This window comes from Falco naumanni, chromosome 1 (genome assembly GCF_017639655.2).
Source record: "Falco naumanni isolate bFalNau1 chromosome 1, bFalNau1.pat, whole genome shotgun sequence".
NCBI classification, from domain to species: Eukaryota; Metazoa; Chordata; class Aves; order Falconiformes; family Falconidae; genus Falco; species Falco naumanni.
In genome coordinates, this window is record NC_054054.1 from 87,638,648 (window position 1) to 87,645,415 (window position 6,768).

Consider the following 6,768-nt stretch of genomic DNA (forward strand, 5'->3'; position numbering starts at 1 on the left):
ACTGCCCAGCTGAGCCAGATCATGTAGAGTGCTCACGTCTGCTCCACGTCCCCCCCACCTATACATACACTGCAGCCCCAACTACAATACTGTAACACGGAGACACTCCAGTTGGCCTGTCAGAAACCCAGCACTGATCGGGCAGAATAGACCCACACGTGCTCTGACCGTGCTGTGCTTGCGCTGACTATTGGCTCTATTTGCAGTTAAGTTCTTGTTCAAATGATACAAGTCTAGATTACAAAATAGCATGCCATAAACAATGCCACTGGAAAAAAAAATAATACCTGGATGTGAAGAAATACATAATTTGTAATTCATGACCATATGGGGAGATTTAGACAGCCTTGTAATATTTACTGTATACCTAATTATTCATGTCTCTGCTTTCTAAATGTCTGAGTTGTGTAAGTCAGGGTTCTTGGCTGTCTTGCAGAAATCTCAGCTGGTTTTTGAACTATAGTTTTTATTGGGTTTGGAACGTGGTATTTCTACTTTGAATCAGTGCGGAGAGGGCTCCGCCAGCTGAACCCATGCGGAGCCAGCCAAAAGCTCATCTTTGCCTGAATTTCACATCTCACTCCACTCAGGATGGGGCAGAATTGCGGACTCTGAAAACTTCATCATATTTTTATATGTTCTATCCTTCTTGTTGCAACCACATTTTCTTATGGCCTTTTTCTATCTCACATCTCTGAAATCAAAATGATCAAAAAAATTGTAGCTACATTGCTCACTCTTTGGGAAAGACCACCCATCTCCCTACAAGTCTAGGACCTTGCGGAGGTTGAAGCAGCTGTGGAAAAAAACAAAGAACAAACTCTGAAAAAAACCACAAACCAAACCAAACAAACCCAAATCTAAGAGTCCTCATTACCAGAAACGTCTCAAAACACAGTTCACAATTACAGTGTTTTGAAAATTATATCTATGTGAAAGGTTCATATAGCCTCTTCCTTCCAGGGACTGTCTCTGCCACCTAGCCTAAACCTAAAACTTTGTGAGTTGTGGCATTGCTGTTTCACCGCTTGTGGCCCTGGCCTTTGAGCTGTGAGTCAATTTTGCATTATACATTTTGAGCTAACACCCACGCGCTTGTGCTGAAGTCCAAATTTGCCTTGCATCTCCACTGTTTGGAAGTTGCTTTGGGTCTGGATCCATGCCACAGCTCCCTCACCACCAGCTCCAGGCACACACAGAGTCCGGGGAAAAAAGCCCCCCCTCTTCACAACTGGCCCAATTACTTATTATAAAACCTTTTACCTCTCTCCTACAGGAGACCAGCACTTTCCTCACTCTTTACAACTACAAGTAAAACCAAAACCAGTTGGGTAGAAATGTAATAGAGAGGAAGGAATCTGACATTTATTGTTGCTGACTCTCCTGCTTTGCAGCTCTCAGCAGCACATTGTAGCCTACATTGGTACAAACTGGCTTCAAAATCCTACCAGATGCAGCCTACAGAGCTCAGTGTCTGCTTCCTGAAGTGTTAACTGCAACATACGCTGAGAAAGCGTCCCTGAATTTTGCTTCCTTCTGTAAAGCTCATGTTAGTGCCTCAACCTCCCGGCCCGCCCTGGGCTCTGCACGCTTTTTGCACGGTCCCAAGGCAGCTCTGCCATTCCCATGTCTTTTCTGAACATTTCTGAACAACTGCAGCACAGGTAAAGCATCCAAATGCTAGCTCTCTAGCATAAACTGTTGAGGGTTTGATTACAGAATTGCTGCACCGTGGCTCTCACTTGCAGCAGCGTTGGCACCTTTGTGAAACATGTCCTATCAAGACCATTTTACTAGAACACTGAAAACCTCTTTACCTGGGTTTTCTTTTACAGCTGCAGCTACCTAACTCCACCTGGATAATAAAGGCTGTACAACTCCCATTCAGACTACCTTCAATTAATTTGTTAGCCCATAAATAACATCAATCAGCAATTGTTTTTGAGGTAGGGAAGTAACTTGACAGATTCTTTCAAAGGAGAATTAGGTTCCTAATTATCTGTGACCTTGCGTGTTTCAGATTCATTACAGGACATCACTTGTCTTTACTTTGACTGTTCCTGCTTCCTTTGCATTCTCCAACATTTTTCCTTTTGATTTTCAAAAGAAACTGATGGGGTCACACTGTGGCCCTCCGCAGACATGAATTCTCAGTACGTCTAGCAGCTCATAAAGAGAGCATGGAGTGAAAAGCCATATATTGCAGGACCAGTTAAACTCTGAGCCCTGCACTGCTGCCTGGCCGATTGAGGCAGAAGCAATGTCCATACTGCACTGGGGTGGACTTGCCAGTTAGGAAAATTGCCTGAAAAATGCGCTACCACCCTGGGGAGCTGCTGGGATAATTCAGCCCTCCTGGGTCCCTCCTGCCTGTGCTGCTGTTAAACCAATGCCCTGCAGAAGTGACAGTCAGGCACGCTGCCCATATTTTCACAGATATCCCAATGCCTGCTGCAGGCACTTGGCAGGAGTATAGCCGTAGCTCTTGCAACAAAACCTTAACAGAGCAGAGCGCTTTGCACGGTGACTGGCTGGTGCGACTGGTCCCGAGTATTTTGAAGCTGCAGTCATGTTTGCAATTTGATAGTTCTAGAGGTATTTTAATGCACAGCCTGCTGCCATCGTGTCACCTGAAGTTGAGGGGAGAGAGGCTGGATGAGCCAGTGGCAATGTGGTATTTTACACATGTATTAACTATGAGCTCAAACTGAAATCAAAGAACAACCAGCTGTCGAGAACATTTGTGCCTGAGGTAATTTTTCCATAGTTTTCAGAATAACTCAACATCTCTGCAGAATTGTCTGGAAAATATTGTGTCCAAGACACTTACTTCTCTTTCCATTTTTGAGTCTCCATGGGTGGAGTGATGGAAGGGGTTAACTGGGCAAGAGAAATGTGAATTCTGGAGACATTTTCAGATACCTGGGGTACCTTGGCTCCACAGTGTTGACCTCTGACTCTCGAAGTTTATCAGCACGTTCACTAATCAGGGGTGTTTAATGGAACAGCCACACAGATTCCTGGCATACTTGAAACGTTATGACCCTGTCAGTTGTATGAAGACTAAAAGTATCCTGCTTTTGAACTCACTAGAATTTGCACTGTCTTAGAAGTCTTTGATAAATACTTGCTGGATTTCTTACGAAGCTGTTCTACTCTGCCCAAGGTCATCATTCCAGAAAAAGGGTTTTACTTTGTGGGCATTTGTCACTTCAATGGATCAAATCAATGTTTTCTCAGATTCTGGAGTCGAAAAAAAGTATTGTGTGCCATGTTTAGGAAAGCCAGCAGAGAAAAGATTTATTTTCATGCTACACTGTTTTTTTGTGTTCACTGCTAGTCTCTAGAGATCGGCAAAAAACAAATATTGAATATGTTTTTCCACACAAAAAAAAACAACCAACAACAACCTAACATTACTTAAATACATCTCACACAAGTACCTAAAGGTTTTATCAACAAGAGTCTGCATGCACGTTCTTCCTTCACAGTTCACACTAGAGAGTATAAGCACAAAGGTCTGGATTCAGTTACCATTAAAGATCCAACCCTGGCTGGAGAGATATGTGATCCAAAACCTGGCCAGAATTTACATGGACCCAAATTCAAATGGGTTGAATTCTCCATGAATGAGGTACCCAAGTCACTTTTAAAAAATCAAACTAGAATTTAACAGTCACTTTGAGCACTTTTAAAAATTTACTTCAAGTCCAGCATACAAACATAGAACATCAATGTCCAAGTAAAATAGCTTGAATTTTGAGCAAGAATTATTTTTGTTGAATTTCTTGTGAATAAGTTCCATAAGCCTTGCTGGTACAAATAAGACTGGTAACTCATCAGTGTAAGAAAGCTTTGCAATCAGGGTACTGACAACAGGCAAAGAAAAGAGGCTGGAAATAACAAGAGTTAACAGGTGACTTGATATGGATGGCTGTCTCTGCCACAAGGCTTTTAAAAGCAAACAGTTCACATAATTTATGAATGGTTTCATAGGAAGGCTCACATTTATCCCAAGAGGCCATGCCTCAGCATAGCAGACCTCCCAGGAGACTTTTCAGGTGATTCTTCCTTTATCAACCTCATTTTATTACTCCTAGTTCTGTTCTTCTTCTGTTTCTCATGATATGTCTTGATATTTTTAAACTCATCACCTACCGGCATTTTGTCATTAGATTACATTGTTCAGCTGAGCTACGCACCCTTATTTTGAGATGGACAACAGTAAGAGCCTGACCTTTCACAGGGCAGGGGAAAAGCATATAAAAAGAACTGAGGAGGTCAGATTCTGCACACAGTGGGAGCTGAGATGCTGCTGTTAAGCTGAGCATTGAGTAAAAGCATCTCACTTGCAGGCTAACATAATGCTCGCCCATTGCTTCACACACATCCTCCTCCTCCACCTCTTGGCTTTGACCTGATGTTGTGAGGAGCTGAGGAATGGGGACACACAGTGAGCAAGATTATTTCCGCCTCACTTGACCTCACCAGCACCCAGACAGACACCAGCTCTCACGTGGTGCAGCACAGGTACCTTGTGTTTCCTGCTGAGCCTCCTCATGTGGGCTCAGAACCTGGGAAGAATTTCACAGCAATCCGTGGGACATCTTGCTCTCCTCATTACCTCTCCTGAATTAGCAAGGGGGCAAGGTAGGAGTGATCTTTGTATCTAGGTCAGATCTTAAATATTTTCTCCCTTTACTGCAGAATCACTTCCTTCTATTTCCTCTCAGCTCTTTTTCAGATTTGCCTTTCAACTTCTGGTTGATAACTTGTCTGTCATTCTCTCCTTCTGCCCTCTTCAGCCCAGGGCAAAATCATTTGTACTGAACAGGATGGCACTTTTCTTCATTTTCTGTCTCCCACTTTTTTTTTCACCCCATCTATCACATCCCCACATCTGACTGAAGTAATACAATGAGATGTGCAAAACAGATTCCCACCACCCTACTCACCCCCTTATGTAATGGTAGAGCAGAAAGCAGCCAGGGAGGCACTGATGTAAAACTCACTTTACCAGTGAGACTCATCTGTCCTCAGCATCATGTTCCTGCCTGCCAGATTCAGTCAGAAACAAGCAGGTCCCATATTTTGGCCACATAGTTATTTGCTGTTTCAGTTTCTTTGGTGTGCGCATACAGGGATGTGCCAGTGCCAAGCAGCAGGCAGGCTAGATGGTCAGCTTGGACCTCAGCCCATTGCTCAAGAAATGTATGGCAGAGCAGGAACTCTGCAGGGCAGCCAGGTCCTGGCTGGCATCTACCCCCATCTGATCCCTCTCTCAGCTTGCCCTCTAAGAGTGAGTTCTGCTCTGCTGGTAGAGGTACATTGAATGCTCACTAACACTAGGAAAGTACTGGATTTTGTTCCTTTGCATTTTTTCTTTCCTCCCTTGTTTGTTTCAGTTCCTTGGAGGCTCAAACATTTTCCACTCACATGAGTGTTACTGGTTTAAGACTATAGGGCAAAATGCTCATTTATGACAAAGCTAGTGAAACGTTAATGTGTCCATCCCCCTGCTCAGGCTGTAGGATACTTTGGCTACTGGTGAAAGTTTAATCATCCAAGCTTAAGTGAACAGTATAGCTGAAGCGAACAGTTGGTTTCATGCTTCACTTACTGAAATGCTCTGAGCTGTGAAGCTCCCCGTTTGCTGCAGTTTTGCTGTGCACTGCATGTGGCTTGCTCTCCATGTGGGCCACTTGTGTCTGCTCCTCTGATTCTTGTGGGCACTGTTAAATTAGAGCAGTGAGAGACTTTAAGGTAGACAAAGTGATAGCGGGGAACTTCAGTCACTGCCCCTACAGTTGGCACTCACAGAAAGCACCACAGCCTCTGTGGGCTGCCAGCGGGGAGGAGGCTCAGCCAGAGCATGGCTGGTTGGGACCAGCTGTGCACTTGAAGGCAGAGGCTGCTTCCACAGCTCCTCTGCTTCAGCACCTGCAGTTCTCCGTCTTTTGGTCCTTGGATGAGAAGTTATTTTTGGCTGTGTTTTGCTATATTAAATATTAGCTCTAGGCTTTCCCCTATGTACCGTGTAATCCTGTTCTGTGGGGGTTTTATATATTGTTCTTTTGACATTATCACTATTGCATATTAATAAATTAAACTTTCAATTCATGTTACTCTCTTGGGCCAATGTATATTGCTAGGGGGTGAAAAGAAGGGATTAAATTGGCTTAAGGTGTTCTGCTCTTGTACCATGTTACAGCAGATGCATAAGAAGGATCAGGGAGTTTTCTTGGCTCTGAATTGTTATATTAATAGCAGAACTATGGGGTCATAATTTTTATTACACTCTTTTAATAAGCAGACACATTTTATACCGATGGAGAAATATAATTATGCTGGAACTGTAACTCTGGATATTCTTAGCAGAATATCACAAGGTATTAGGGAGAGAACAAGCCTTCACATTACACTGAATGAAGTTTTATCAAGCCTAGGGGGGAGTGAAGGTTCAAGATAAAGAGGAGTAAAAACAACCTGAATGTCTCTAGATTTGGGCTTTGAGTTACTGATTAGTATAGCAACTGGGGAGCTGGTGGCATGGACTGAACTCCTTAACAGGAGTATACACAGGTGCACGATGTGGTGCTGCACATAGTCAACAAGATCCAGTAATAAGAATGTACTGGAGTAAAGCCCCCTGGTAGTGTACAGCTTATGCTGGGGCTTCAAGACTTACTTCGCATCTCTGTCTTAACAAATGCAGTGTTGAGTTGTGGAAAAATGGGGCAGAAAATGAACCAGTGTCAGATGCAAGCA